Genomic DNA, 13,589 nt, shown 5'->3' with positions numbered 1-13,589 from the left:
GTTTACTAAAGACAGGTCCTGTTTGAATAACATGGTCAGCTTTTATGAGGTAGTGAATGCTAATATGGATATTGGGAATGCTGTAGATGTGATATACTTGGACTTTGCAAAGGCCTTCGACACTGTTCCCCACAAAAGTCTGGTGCAAAAGTTGAGGATGCAAGGACTGGGGAAGAGTCTGTGTTCATGGATAGGGAACTGGCTAATGGACAGAAAACAAAGAGTTGTGGTCAATGGATCGTACTCAAAATGGGAGACTGTTAGCAGTGGGGTCCCACAGGGGTCTGTTCTGGGTCCAGTGCTCTTCAATTTATTTATTAATGACCTAGTAGATGCAGTAGTGAGCAATGTTGCTATTTTTGCAGATGATACAAAATTGTGCAGAATCATCAACTCTCAGGAAGATAGTGTCATATTGCAACAGGATCTGGATAGGATGGCTATATGGGCACATACATGGCAGATGAAATTCAATGTTGACAAATGTAAAGTCATGCATTTTGGACGTACTAATGGTCTAGCACCATACAAAATAAATGGGATACGGTTGGGGACATCAAACTTGGAGAAGGACTTAGGAGTACTCATTGACAACAAGTTAAATAATCGTACTCAATGCCAAGCCGCTGTAGCTAAAGCTAACAAAATTTTGGGATGCATTAAAAGGGAAATAAAAACTCAAGATGCTAGCATAATATTGCCCCTGTTTAACTCTCTAGTAAGGCCACATCTGGAATATGGAATTCAGTTCTGGGCACCACATTACAAAAAAGATATTGCAGTTTTAGAGCAGGTGCAGAGACGAGCAACAAAATTGATACGTGGGATGGAAGGTCTCGCCTTCCAAGAAAGGTTAGATAAACTGGGTTTATTTAGTCTAGAGAAAAGACACCTTAGAGGGGATCTAATTAACATGTATAAATACATCAGAGGGCAATATAATAGCTTGGCGGATGAGCTTTTTGTCCCTAGGCCTTCTCTAAGGACTAGAGGACATGATCTGCGCATGGAGGAAAAACGTTTTAGCCATTTATTTAGGAAAGGGTTCTTTACAGTAAGAGTGATTAAGATGTGGAATGCATTGCCACAGGAAGTCGTTATGGCAAACTCTATACCTGCATTTAAAGGGGGCTTAGATGCTTTCCTTGCGTTGAAAGACATGAATGGCTACAATTACTAGGTAATGCCTAATGATGATGATCCAGGGATTTATCTGATTGCCATCTGGAGTCGGGAAGGAATTTTTCCCTTTAGGGGCTAATTGGACCATGCCTTGTAAGGGTTTTTTCGCCTTCCTCTGGATCAACAGGGATATGTGAGGGAGCAGGCTGGAGTTGTACTTTATACTGGTTGAACTCGATGGACGTATGTCTTTTTTCAACCAAAATAACTATGTAACTATGTAACCCCTACCAGCTACACACGCTAGGCTTCAAATGTCAAATTCAAAATGTAAAAAAAAATAAATTTGCACCAAAACAGCAGAACGAGAGCAAAAACATCAGAAATCCCATCATGCTTTGCACAGCATCAGGGGAAAAAAGCCCGGGCAGTTTTCTTCTGTGCAGCTAAAAATGAGGCTTGGATAAGAGAAACAAAGTTCTGATGCTGTGAAACTGTTAAAGAAACACCAACCCTTTTCAGTGCTGCTGAGTCGATTTTTAGTCCAGAGGTTCACTTTAACATACTTTTAAGAATCAACCCCTATGTGTGTCCCCCAAGATGGCAAACTTAGGTAGTCACCTGTAGAGTTGGGCCGAACCTCCGATTTTAGGTTCGCGAACCGGGTTCGCGAACTTCCGCGGAAGGTTCGGTTCGCGTTAAAGTTCGCGAACCGCAATAGACTTCAATGGGGATGCGAACTTTGAAAAAAAAAAATAATTATGCTGGCCACAAAAGTGATGGAAAAGATGTTTCAAGGGGTCTAACACCTGGAGGGGGGCATGGCGGAGTGGGATACACGCCAAAAGTCCCCGGGAAAAATCTGGATTTGACGAAAAGCAGCGTTTTAAGGGCAGAAATCACATTGAATGCTAAATGACAGGCCTAAAGTGCTTTAAAACATCTTGCATGTGTATACATCAATCAGGTAGTGTAATTAAGGTACTGCTTCACACTGACACACCAAACTCCACTGAACAGAACAGGTATGCAGTGGCGGGTTCACTAAACAGGTATACAGTGGCGGGTCCACTGAACAGAACAGGTATGCAGTGGCGGGTTCACTGAACAGGTATGCAGTGGTGGGTTCACAGAACAGGTATGCAGTGGTGGGTTCACAGAACAGGTATGCAGTGGCAGCAGGATCACTGAACAGGTATGCAGTGGTGGGTGGGTTCACAGAACAGGTATGCAGTGGTGGGTTCACAGAACAGGTATGCAGTGGCAGGATCACTGAACAGGTATGCAGTGGTGGTGGGTGGGTTCACAGAACAAGTATGCAGTGGCAGGATCACTGAACAGGTATGCAGTGGTGGGTGGGTTCACAGAACAGGTATGCAGTGGCAGCAGGATCACTGAACAGGTATGCAGTGGTGGGTGGGTTCACAGAACAGGTATGCAGTGGCAGGATCACTGAACAGGTATGCAGTGGTGGTGGGTGGGTTCACAGAACAGGTATGCAGTGGCAGGATCACTGAACAGGTATGCAGTGGCAGGATCACAGTACAGGTATGCAGTGGGCTGAGGGCTCACTGAACAGAACAGGTATGCAGCCAGGAAGAAGTTAAGCCTAACTAATCTTTCCCTATATGAGAGACTGCAGCAGCTCGCCCTACTCTCACTAATGCAGGCACACGAGTGGCCGTAATGGCCGCCGCTGCCTGCCTTATATAAGGGGGGTGGGGCTCCAGGGGCTAGTGTAGCCTAATTGGCTACACTGGGCCTGCTGACTGTGATGTAGAGGGTCAAAGTTGACCCTCAGGTGCATTATGGGGCGAACCGAACTTCTTCCGCAAAACGTTCGCGTGCGGTACCCGTACGCGAACCACCTAAGTTCGCGCGAACCACGTTCGCCGGCGAACCGTTCGGCCCAACTCTAGTCACCTGAGGGTCGATAGTCGTTAAGTTACCATGTGGGGCCCTCAAACAGTATTGTTACCCCAGTCGCGACCCTTTGGCTGTATGGCTGTCTCCACCTCTCATGCTGAAATTGCCAACGCCAGGCCTTTCATTACACTTTTGTTGTACTGTCTCTCCTCTCACCAACTATTGCCATCTTTCTTAGGGTATTTTTCTTGGGGTATTTTCCACCTTCTGTGTGTCACCCTCTAATTTTGCTGCTCTTTACAGGGCCAATTATTTCATGTTCCAGGATTTTGCTTCCCTTATCAGTATAGTTGTAGTGATTTGATCCGCTAGACAGCAGTTATGGAGCTAGGAGCCAGCAGAATTTTTAACTGGGGGCTCCCAAACAATAACCTCCAAACCTGTTTCCCCTATACAGCAGTGTTAAGAGATGCCTAAGTAGAACAAAGTTTACTAGTAATCAAGGGTGCAACAACAGACCCTGCAAGGAATGCAGCCGCAGGGGGGCACAGATGCCACAGGGGGTCCTGTCCTGAGAGACTAACAACTAAGGGCAAGGAGAAAAAAAAATTCTGCTCTCTGCACAATTGTTCTAATGACTGCATCTGCTCAGCCACTGTTAAGGAATCATACAAAGTTTTGACAGTCCCTATTCAGTGTGCAGCAGGCTTTTCTGTACAATGCCCCGCCCCCAACCTCTCTACCCCTACCCAAGTGCTCTGTAACTGTAGTGATCTTGGAGAAGTCTGCAGAGCCAGTTCCGTTCCATCAGAGATGGACAGAGTGAGTGTAAGAAGCTGAGGCTGGGAGCACACTGGTCTGTCAGTTTTCTGTGTGCGTTTTCTGCACACTGTGTGTCTGTATGTGTAAAAACATGCACATTTATCACAGAAGTTAATGTAATTGATAGAGAAAATGCAAGCAGTGCTTCACTGCTGTCAGTTTTTATCTGCATGGGGAATACACATGCAGGTGGGCACTGGCCAATTAAATAACATTGTTTTTCAGTTTACTTGTGCAGGGGGGATGGGGGGTGGCCGGACGGGGGCCCCAATCAAAGTTTTGCAGGGGGGCCCAGTCATTTCTAGTTATGCCCTTCCTAGTAATTACAATTTGTTAAATACTGTTGTTATCATGCTCAACAGTTATCAATTAGGGTAACAGTTTGTCAGGGGTGTTTATGCATTAGTTTACCAAAGCCCTTCACAGTTCACAAGCTGCATTTTTGTGCCCAAGGGGATGTTAATTACTTAATTATGGGGTAAAAGATTGGCATGCTCACACTTGTTATGTGGGCAAAATAGTACTAGGGTATAAACATTAACAGTACCTCAAAGTACCTCAATGCTTCATTTTGGGGACATTTTTTATATAAAAATACATCTGCATGAAAACGATTTACCATATCTTATCTTATTTATCTGATTTCTTATGCAAGTGTCTTTGCGTCTCCTGCACAGCACAGGCTTTATTCTTAGTTTTCAAGCCTACATGCTAAAAGGGCGACCTGGAAATTTGGGCACCGGAAATAGCAGCTAGTAGAATATCATAAAATTACTGATATTCTACTATTGTGTAGTGCTAATTGTGAGTAATTTAATAATAAATGTTACCAATATTTTACTCCAACACACAATTAAGCACAATTCCACATGGGCACCAGTTACTGATAATGCTCCTTTTAATTGCATATTTGGATAAGATGTAACAGCATGGCAGCTTCGTACATTAGCAATTGCAACAAATATATCACTTATCCAGGTGGAATCATCCACAGAGACCCCCAATATTTGACTATAGCTAAACCTAAGGCCTCATTCACATCTGCTGCGCTGAGTAATGCGTGAAAGCGCGTGGTAAAAAACACATGCCGTTGCGTGCGCTTTAGTGCGCGTTTCTGTGCGTTGCGCTGTGCTTCTTTAAGGCACGTTTTGCTTAATGTAGCAGTAGGAGTTGTCAATAAAGCTTTGTTTTTCTATGTAAATGCATTTTTTTCCCCAAATAGGGGTAAAAAACACATGCACTTCTATGCGCTTAAAAAGCGCACCCATTCATTCACTTGCGCTTTACAGCTCAATGCACAGAAATGCATGCAACCCTACGTTTTTGTAACGCTGCTCAGCGCAGCGCATAGATATGAACCAGCTACATTTAGTTACATAGGAAAATCAATACCTTGCTGAACGCACAGGGCAGTGCGCTGTGAAAAGCACACAGAAATGGCCCTGATGTGAACGAGGCCTTACTCTATTCTCAGACAGAGCCCTCCCTCTACTCATGTCTAACCCTTACTGACCCCACCCCTCCCCCCTTCCCCGCCCCCACTGATGCCTAAAACTATTCAACCCTCTCTGCTGATTCCTAACCAATGCCTTGAAGATGCCTAACCCTAACCGCCAAGCCCCTCCATGCGATAACTAACCTTAAAAGAGCCTCCACTGAAGCATAACTTTAACTGCCCCCTAACTCAAACCCTCCAATATTCGTGTTCCCGCAAAAAAAAAAAAAACACGTGGCACCATGGAAGATTGGGCGCCTATACAAACATGCGGCTCTAAGGGGAAATTTGGGCGCCAGAGGCCTAACCCTAGCCACACGCCCTGCTGGTGCTTATCCGTAATCCCCCCTTCCAATTTCTAACTTTAGCCGACTCATACCCAGTGATGCTTAGCTTTAAAAGAGCCTCCCCCCCACACTATTACCTAACCTTAACTGTCCCTACCACAAAATCGCTGATATACCAGCTTCATTCACTGAACAACAATTACAAATATTGTGTGCCGTGGATGTATGGGTGACGTTAAAGGTGTCCATATAAGTTACGGCTATATTGGAAAATGAAATAATGGGTGCCGGGGCTGCCCACAATGCTAATTGTGGCTACATATAGTGAGTGCAAGGTCCAGGGGCCCTGGTGCTGTTGCAACCAGTGATGATCGTAATCAGCTAATTACGATTACGTGAAATTTTGCGTACATTTTCATATGTACAACTGTACGTAATTGCAAATTGTTAATTCAATTGACTTCATATAAGCATTTGTAATTACGCATAATTTACGCATCATTTCGTGCTGCTTTTGGCTGTGAATAGCAAAGCTCCCATACATGCTATTGCTACCAAAATTGCTACATATGTTAAAGAGGAACTGTAACGACAAAACGGCCCCTGGGGGGTACTCACCTCGGGTGGGGGAAGCCTCAGGATCCTAATGAGGCTTCCCACGCCATCCTGCGTCCCTCGGGGGTCTCGCTGTAGCCCTCCGTACAGCGGTGACGCAATATTTACCTTCCTGGCTCCTGCGCAGGCTTTTGATGGCTGTCGGCGCCGAAGTAGGCGGAAATACCCGATCGCCATCGGGTCTGCTCTACTGCGCAGGCACAAGTTTCCGGCGCCTGCGCAGTAGAGCGGACCCGACGGAGATCGGGTATTTCCGTCTATTTCCGTGCCGAAAGTCGCCACAGCGCCCCCGCTGGAGCCAGCAAAGGTAAATATTGAACTGACAGTCGGCACAGTCGCCGGCTGTTCGGAGGGCTGCGGCGAGACCCCCGTGGGACAGAGGACGGCGTGGGAAGCCTCAGTAGGATCTTGAGGCTTCCCCCACCCGAGGTGAGTACCCCCCAGGGGATGTTTTTCATGTTACAGAGTCTCTTTAAGGAGGATAGTGGGTACAAGTCAAAAACATAAAAATAAAAAAAATGACAGTTTAAAAACTATTTTTCTTTGCATTTTTAAAATTAATTTTCTTTTTGAAATTTTTTTTTTACTTGTGCCCACTATCCTCCTTTACATATGTAACAATTTTCTACAATAGTAGCAATAGCATGTATGGGGGCTTTGCTATTTGGCCAAAGTCGACATGAAATTACGCGTAAATTACACATAAATTCATGCGTGATTACGAATGTTTACAATTGCATACGGAATGTTTTTCTCCAGAAATTTTGCATTACGATTATGATGCGTAAATGCGAATTACAATGCGTAATTACGCATAGGCGTAATTTCTGCTCATCCCTAGTTGCAACCTCTGCATACCCTTTTCCTATGCCAATGGTTAGGGTTATCTAGAAAAGAAAAGGAATAGCGTTTGGGATGGAGGAGGGGAGGGTTAGTTATCAGAAATGGGTTAAAATGGGTGAGAAAGTATATGGTTGTGCAACATCAAGATGTTAATGTTACAAAGAGAGATTATAAGTTATAACTTGACATTGGAAAGAGTATTTAGCATTAGGTGGATCTGTTATGGTTACTAACGAAAAACACTGCTGCAAATCCCAAATACCTGTTGATTCACCTTAAAAATTCTCAACTTAGCAAAGTGTACATTCCTCTAGGGGGCAGCAGAGACAAAGTTCTCGAATTACCTTTTGCAGAATACCAGCTTATTTGCATCTGTTTTTGTGCACCAGTATAAAAGTTTCACACACACCTTTAGGCCAGAAACCCACTAGGAGCGCTTTTCTGAACGCTTTGTGATTTGAAAAGCTCTTGCTAATGTAATGCTATGGGTGTGATCCCACTTGACCGATGTGATTTTATAAAAATCCCACATAGCATTGCATTAGTAAGAGCTTTTTAAAATCACGAGTGCTTAGAAAGCGCTCCTAGTGTGTTTCTGGCCTTAGAGTTAACACAGGAATGAAGCTGAAAACTTCCAACCTCAAATTCATTCTTAAACATCTTCATAACAGCCATTCAAACTGCATTACTGTAGCTTTAGAAATGCTATATTTCCAAGGCTGCCATTAAATGCATAATAAAAAAAAGAGATCGTCTTCGAACCTTCAATGTCAAGATATTCACCTATCAGCAAATTCCTTTGATATTTTGCCATATTGTCCCAAATGATTGCTGACAACTGAAAGTTTTTTTTGGCAGTCAATATTGCCAAGTCGAGTTAACAATGTTACTATCAACCACTGCAGTATTCTGCAAGTATAACAAAAACAAGCTTATTTGCAGTGTTCTGTTAATTACACCAAGGCCTGCTTATTGCTTCGTGAAATCACTTATTTTATATGGTATATGTTTTTTATGTGATTGTATAATGTTCCATAGCTTTTCTTACTTACTTATTAAAGCAGCAGGGTCAGGTGTACTATGCCAGGAAAAAAAATAACACTCATATACAGTAAGTAAATAAATGCTTGTTCTACTTACATAACAGATGTATTGTTCTGTCCACGTTTTGATTACAGTGAATTTTATATAGTAAATCAAGAAAATTTTGTTCCTGGCAGTTTCCATCTTTTCCCTCAGACTGAAGCCCAAACCTGATATAATTTCCTCCCTTATGTTTTTTTTGTTTTGTCCTCCAATCTGCAGTGTCATCTCTGGTTTGCTTTCTAAACACATGTGAGCAGAGGATCAGGTTTCAGCTCAGCCTGTCACACTGAAATGTGCTCTGCCCAATCAGTGAGAAGCAGGAATGTGGGAGGGGAGATAACAAGCTCCCTTCTTCGGAAATGGTGGGAGAATAGACTGAGATAGGATTTATTACAGCAGAGATATTTCTGAATAGAGATTACTGCAGCATAATAAACACAGAGCAGTGGGTAAATGGAATTTGATTTTGTGGCTGGCAATCCCACTTTAATGACCGACCACTTGATCATTACAAAGGGTAAATGGGTAGGTTTATTTACAAATACATACATGTACAAGTCATGGCATATGAAATATTAAGTGCTATTGAAGGGAATGAGGAAAACACACGGGAGCCATCCTATCTACTCTGTAGATAAAAGACAAAAAAGAGAGAGCGCTCTATGAAAGATATGTCAATCTGCATATTGTCCTGTCCAGGACAGATCTCACCTGATTCAATTGTGGCTGTTTGCAGAAACCAGCCAGAGAAGAGTCAGAAGACATGTGTCCCTTTCAGACTAGCCAGGGACCAGGCTCTGACGGAGGTGACCAGATGTAGAGTCTCCCAGGGGAGGCAGCACAGACTCCTTCATTGGATGGCGTTGGTCCAGGTATGTATAAGGGACGCTGACTATACCCAAGTGTGGCAGTAATGAGGAGCAGGTCCTCCTAGCTATAGCCGTTAGCAGCTGTAGGCAGGGTAATGGGCATCATGTGGTTACTAGGCAGTGCCGCAGCAACTGAAATATTCAAACAGCGGGAAATGCTATGTGGCTAAAGGTGGCCACTAATGGTCCAATTTCTAGGGAAAAATCGTTAGAGCGATCAGAAATTCTGATCGGATTGTAATAGATAGGAAGCAGATTAACAGGTGGAAATTGATTTAGTTTTTTTTTCACAAAGTGTCATTTTCCACTAGCTTGAAAAAAAAAATCTTCTCTGAACTCACCATACCCCTCACAGAATACCTTGCGGTGCCTTCTTTCCGAAATGGGGTCACTTGTGGGGTTCCTATACTGCCCTGGCATTTTAGGGGCCATAAACAGTGAGGAGTAGTCTGGAAACCAAATGAGTAAAATTGACCTGTGAAATATTAAAGGTACTCATTGGACTTTGGACCCCTTTGCACAGCTAGGCTGCAAAAAAGTGTCATACATGTGGTATCGCCGTACTCAGGAGAAGTAGTATAATGTGTTTTGGGGTGTTTTTTTTTTACTTACCCTCCGAGGACAAACCTCTCCTTCTCCATGGGACAGTGTGCAAAGCACAAATCGCACAGAGATGTGGCGAAGTACACTATACACTTTGTCCCAAGTGAAAGTAGAGGTTTCTGGCAGCCCTGTGTATTAGGGTCTCTCGAAACCTGAAAACCTTTCACACTATATATTGGCATATCGGGTGGGTCGCACTAGTGCCCCCGTACTGCATTGCCAAAAACAGACCTCCAGGGAATACCGTGTTAGTACATAGTATTCCCTGTCTGGAATTCGGCCAAGTAGGAAGTCAAAATCTTTGCGTCGCCATAGACTAACATGACTTCCGGGCTGACACAAATTGCTGCAGGAGCCGCGTGGTAACGTAGGTATGCACTAGCATTAAGTCAACCACTTCCGGTGTAGTGGGGACCGCAAAGTGGGACTTTCGCTAGGTAAGTTGCACAACGCATCACCACAGACTAACATGACTTCAGGGATTTTCTCTAGCCAATTTGCCGCAACGCATCGTGCCAGTGTGAAAGAGTCCTGAGAGACCCTTGTGTGCCTACTGCTATGTCTCGAGTTCCCTACTCTAATAGTGTAACTGTGAGTGGTACTTCTCAAAACACTCCCCTATGCATAGGGCAGGATGTTCAAGACAGGTAGGACAGTAAACAGTGGAGAGACGGCTTACTCTATCCTTCTTGCAGACATGACAAGCTTTTCTTGGGGTGCTTTGTCCTGGGGTGCTCAAAAAGACACAAGCATAGTGTCTTTCATGTAGCCGGATTACTACATCAGGGGGTTGGGACATGGCCCCTCCTGGATACAGGAGTTCCAAAACGATCTCTTCCTGAAATTGAAGGAAGGATCCTGTTCTCTCAGCCTTACTGTAGAGAACAAAACTATTGTATGTTGCCAATTGAATTAAATATACAGACACCGTTTTATACCAGCGTCTGGTCCTTCGGGAAATTAAATAGGGAGCCAACATCTGGTCGCTGAAGTCCACCACTCCTAGGTTTAAATTATAGTCATGGATGGCGAGGGGCTTTTCAACGACCCCAGTTGCTCGTTCAATTTGGACTGTCGTGTCTCCGCGAATGGTGGACAGAAGGTAAACATCACTCTTGTCCTTCCATTTCACTGCAAGAAGGTCTTTGTTATGCAAGGCAGCCCTCTCCCCCGTGCAAGTCTGGTACTACTGAGCCGTTGGGGGAAGCCCCGGCGACTAGGTCGCACGGTGCCACAGCAGGGAATTCTGACTAACTTTAAATGCTGATATAGGGCTACACTTGTGTAGTACTTGTCCACATAGAGATCGTACCCCCCTGGAATAAGGGTGACACCAAGTCCCACACAATCTTGCCACTGCTCCCCAGGTAGTCAGGGCATCCAATCAGCTCCAGTTTTGAGTATTTTCCCTCATAGACCCTAAAACAATAAGTATAGCCTGTGGCTCTTTCACAGAGATTATACATCTTGACCCCACACCAGGCGCGCTTGATTGGGATATATTGTTTGATGCCAAGGTGCCCAGAAAAAAAACAGGGACTTGTCTACGCAGATGTTCTGTTCAGGGGTATAAGCATCTGCAAACTTTGATGAAAAGTGGTCTATGAGGGGATGAATTTTGTGAAGCCCGTCATAAGCAGGGTGGCCTCTTGGATGGCAGGTTGTGTTGTCGAAGAAGTGCAGGAAGCGCAGGATCATCTCAAAATGTGTCCTGGACATGGCAGCAGAATGATGTATTGGATGCATAGACCAATAGGACCGCAATACATTTTTTTGTAGTTAAACCCATGTTGAGGAGAAGGCCCCAAAAGATTTCAAACTCAAAAACTTGGTCTGGTTTCCACTTGAAAGGCTGGGCATAGTAGCTTCCCGGATTGGCAGTGATGTATTGTGTGGCATAACTCTGGCTGCCGCATTGATGGTGGACTGCAGTGGGGCTATTCGGGTCATAGGGAGACCAGACAGAAGGGCATTGCAGTAGTCGAGGCAGGAAATTATGAGGGCATGGATGAGGAGTTTGGTGGTGGCAGAGGTCAGGAAAGGGTGAATCTTGCAGATGTTACGAAGATGGAAGTTGCAGGACTTTGTAAGGTTTTGGATGTGGGGAGTGAAGGAGAGTGCGGAGTCCAGGGTGACACCCAGACAGTGGGCTTGAGAGGTAGGGCGAATGATAGTGTGGTTAACAGTGACATGCACATCTGGGAGGTTCAGGAAAGCCGGAGTGGGAAGATCATAAATTACGTTTTGTCTAGATTTAGTTTCAGGAACCTAGCGGACATCCAGGAGGAGATGGCTGATGGGCAGGAGGAGATCTTGTTCATGGTAGGGGTCAATATGTCAGGGGTGTGGAGGTAGATTTGGGTGTAATCTGCATACAGATGATAGTTAAAACCCATGGAGGAGATTACCTTGCCAATGGAGGATGTGTATAGGGAGAACAATAGGGGGCCAAGGACCGAGTCTTGGGGGGCTCCCCCCAAGAGGTGGTTGGGGGTGGACGAGGACTCATTGAAGGAGGTCGTGAAGGAGCGGTTGGAGAGGTAGGATGAAAGCCAGGTCAGGGTGAGATCGTGAATGCCCATGGACTGGAGGGACTGGAGGAGTAGGGGATGATCCAATGGCGTACCTAGGGCATTTGGCACCCGGTGCTGGGTATTAAAAGACACCCCCCCCCTAAAACATGGGCGTGGCCACAACCTGTGGCGTGCTTCACGGCAAAAAATGGGCGTGGTCACGATCAGGTGAGGGTGGAGCTAACTGTAATTTAAAGTATTAGCTAGTATAGTTGCCCCAGTATAGCTAGTATAGTTGCCCCCAGTATAGCTAATACAGTTTCCCTCAGTATAGCTGCCCCCAGTGAAGCTAGTATAGTTGCCCCCAGTAAAACTAGTTGCCCCCAGTATAGCTAGTTTAGTTGCCCCCAGTATAGTTAGTTTAGTTGCCCCCAGTATAGCTAGTATAGTTGCCCCCAGTATAGCTAGTATAGTTGCCCCAGCCAGTATAGCTAGTATAGTTTAGTTGCCCCCAGTATAGCTAATATAGTTGCCCCCAGTAAGTATAGTTGTCCCCAGTATAGCTAGTATAGTTGTCCCCAGTATAGCTAGTATAGTTGCCCCCAGTATGGCTAGTATAGTTGCCCCCAGTATGGCTAGTATAGTTGCCCCAGTAAGCTAGTATAGTTGCCCCGAGTATGGCTAGTATAGTTGCCCCCAGTATGGCTAGTATAGTTGCCCCCAGTAAGCTAGTATAGTTGCCCCCAATATGTATAGTTGCCCCCAGTATGGCTAGTATAGTTGCCCCCAGTAAGCTAGTATAGTTGCCCCCAGTAAGCTAGTATGGTTGCCCCAAGCATGGCTAGTATAGTTGCCCCCAGTATGGCTAGTATAGTTGCCCCAGTAAGCTAGTATAGTTGCCCCCAATATGTATAGTTGCCCCCAGTATGGCTAGTATAGTTGCCCCCAGTAAGCTAGTATAGTTGCCCCAGTAAGCTAGTACAGTTGCCCTGAGTATGGCTAGTATAGTTGCCCCCAGTATGGCTAGTATAGTTGCCCCAGTAAGCTAGTATAGTTGCCCCCAATATGTATAGTTGCCCCCAGTATGACTAGTATAGTTGCCCCCAGTAAGCTAGTATAGTTGCCCCCAGTAAGCTAGTATAGTTGCCCCCAGTAAGCTAGTATAGTTGCCCACAGTGTAGGTGCCCCAGGAGTGGGAAGCAGGGCTAGATGGAGGGGCCTACTCAACCGAAACAGCTCTCACCAAAGTGGTCAATGACCTTGCCTTAGCTAAAGCTGAAGGTAAATACTCCATTCTCCTCCTCCTTGACCTTTCAGCAGCTTTTGACACAGTAGATCATCCCGGTGGCGTCTCTATCATAGGGCGCAGGGGGGCGTTGCCACGACCCCCCACAGCTGCACAGCAGGAGGGGGAAGCAGGGCTAGAAGGAGGGGCTGTGGAGGCAGCGGTGGGGAGGTGGGACATATC

Source organism: Hyperolius riggenbachi, chromosome 4, assembly GCF_040937935.1.
Source record: "Hyperolius riggenbachi isolate aHypRig1 chromosome 4, aHypRig1.pri, whole genome shotgun sequence".
Classification (NCBI taxonomy): domain Eukaryota; kingdom Metazoa; phylum Chordata; class Amphibia; order Anura; family Hyperoliidae; genus Hyperolius; species Hyperolius riggenbachi.
This window is presented reverse-complemented; position numbering follows the sequence as displayed.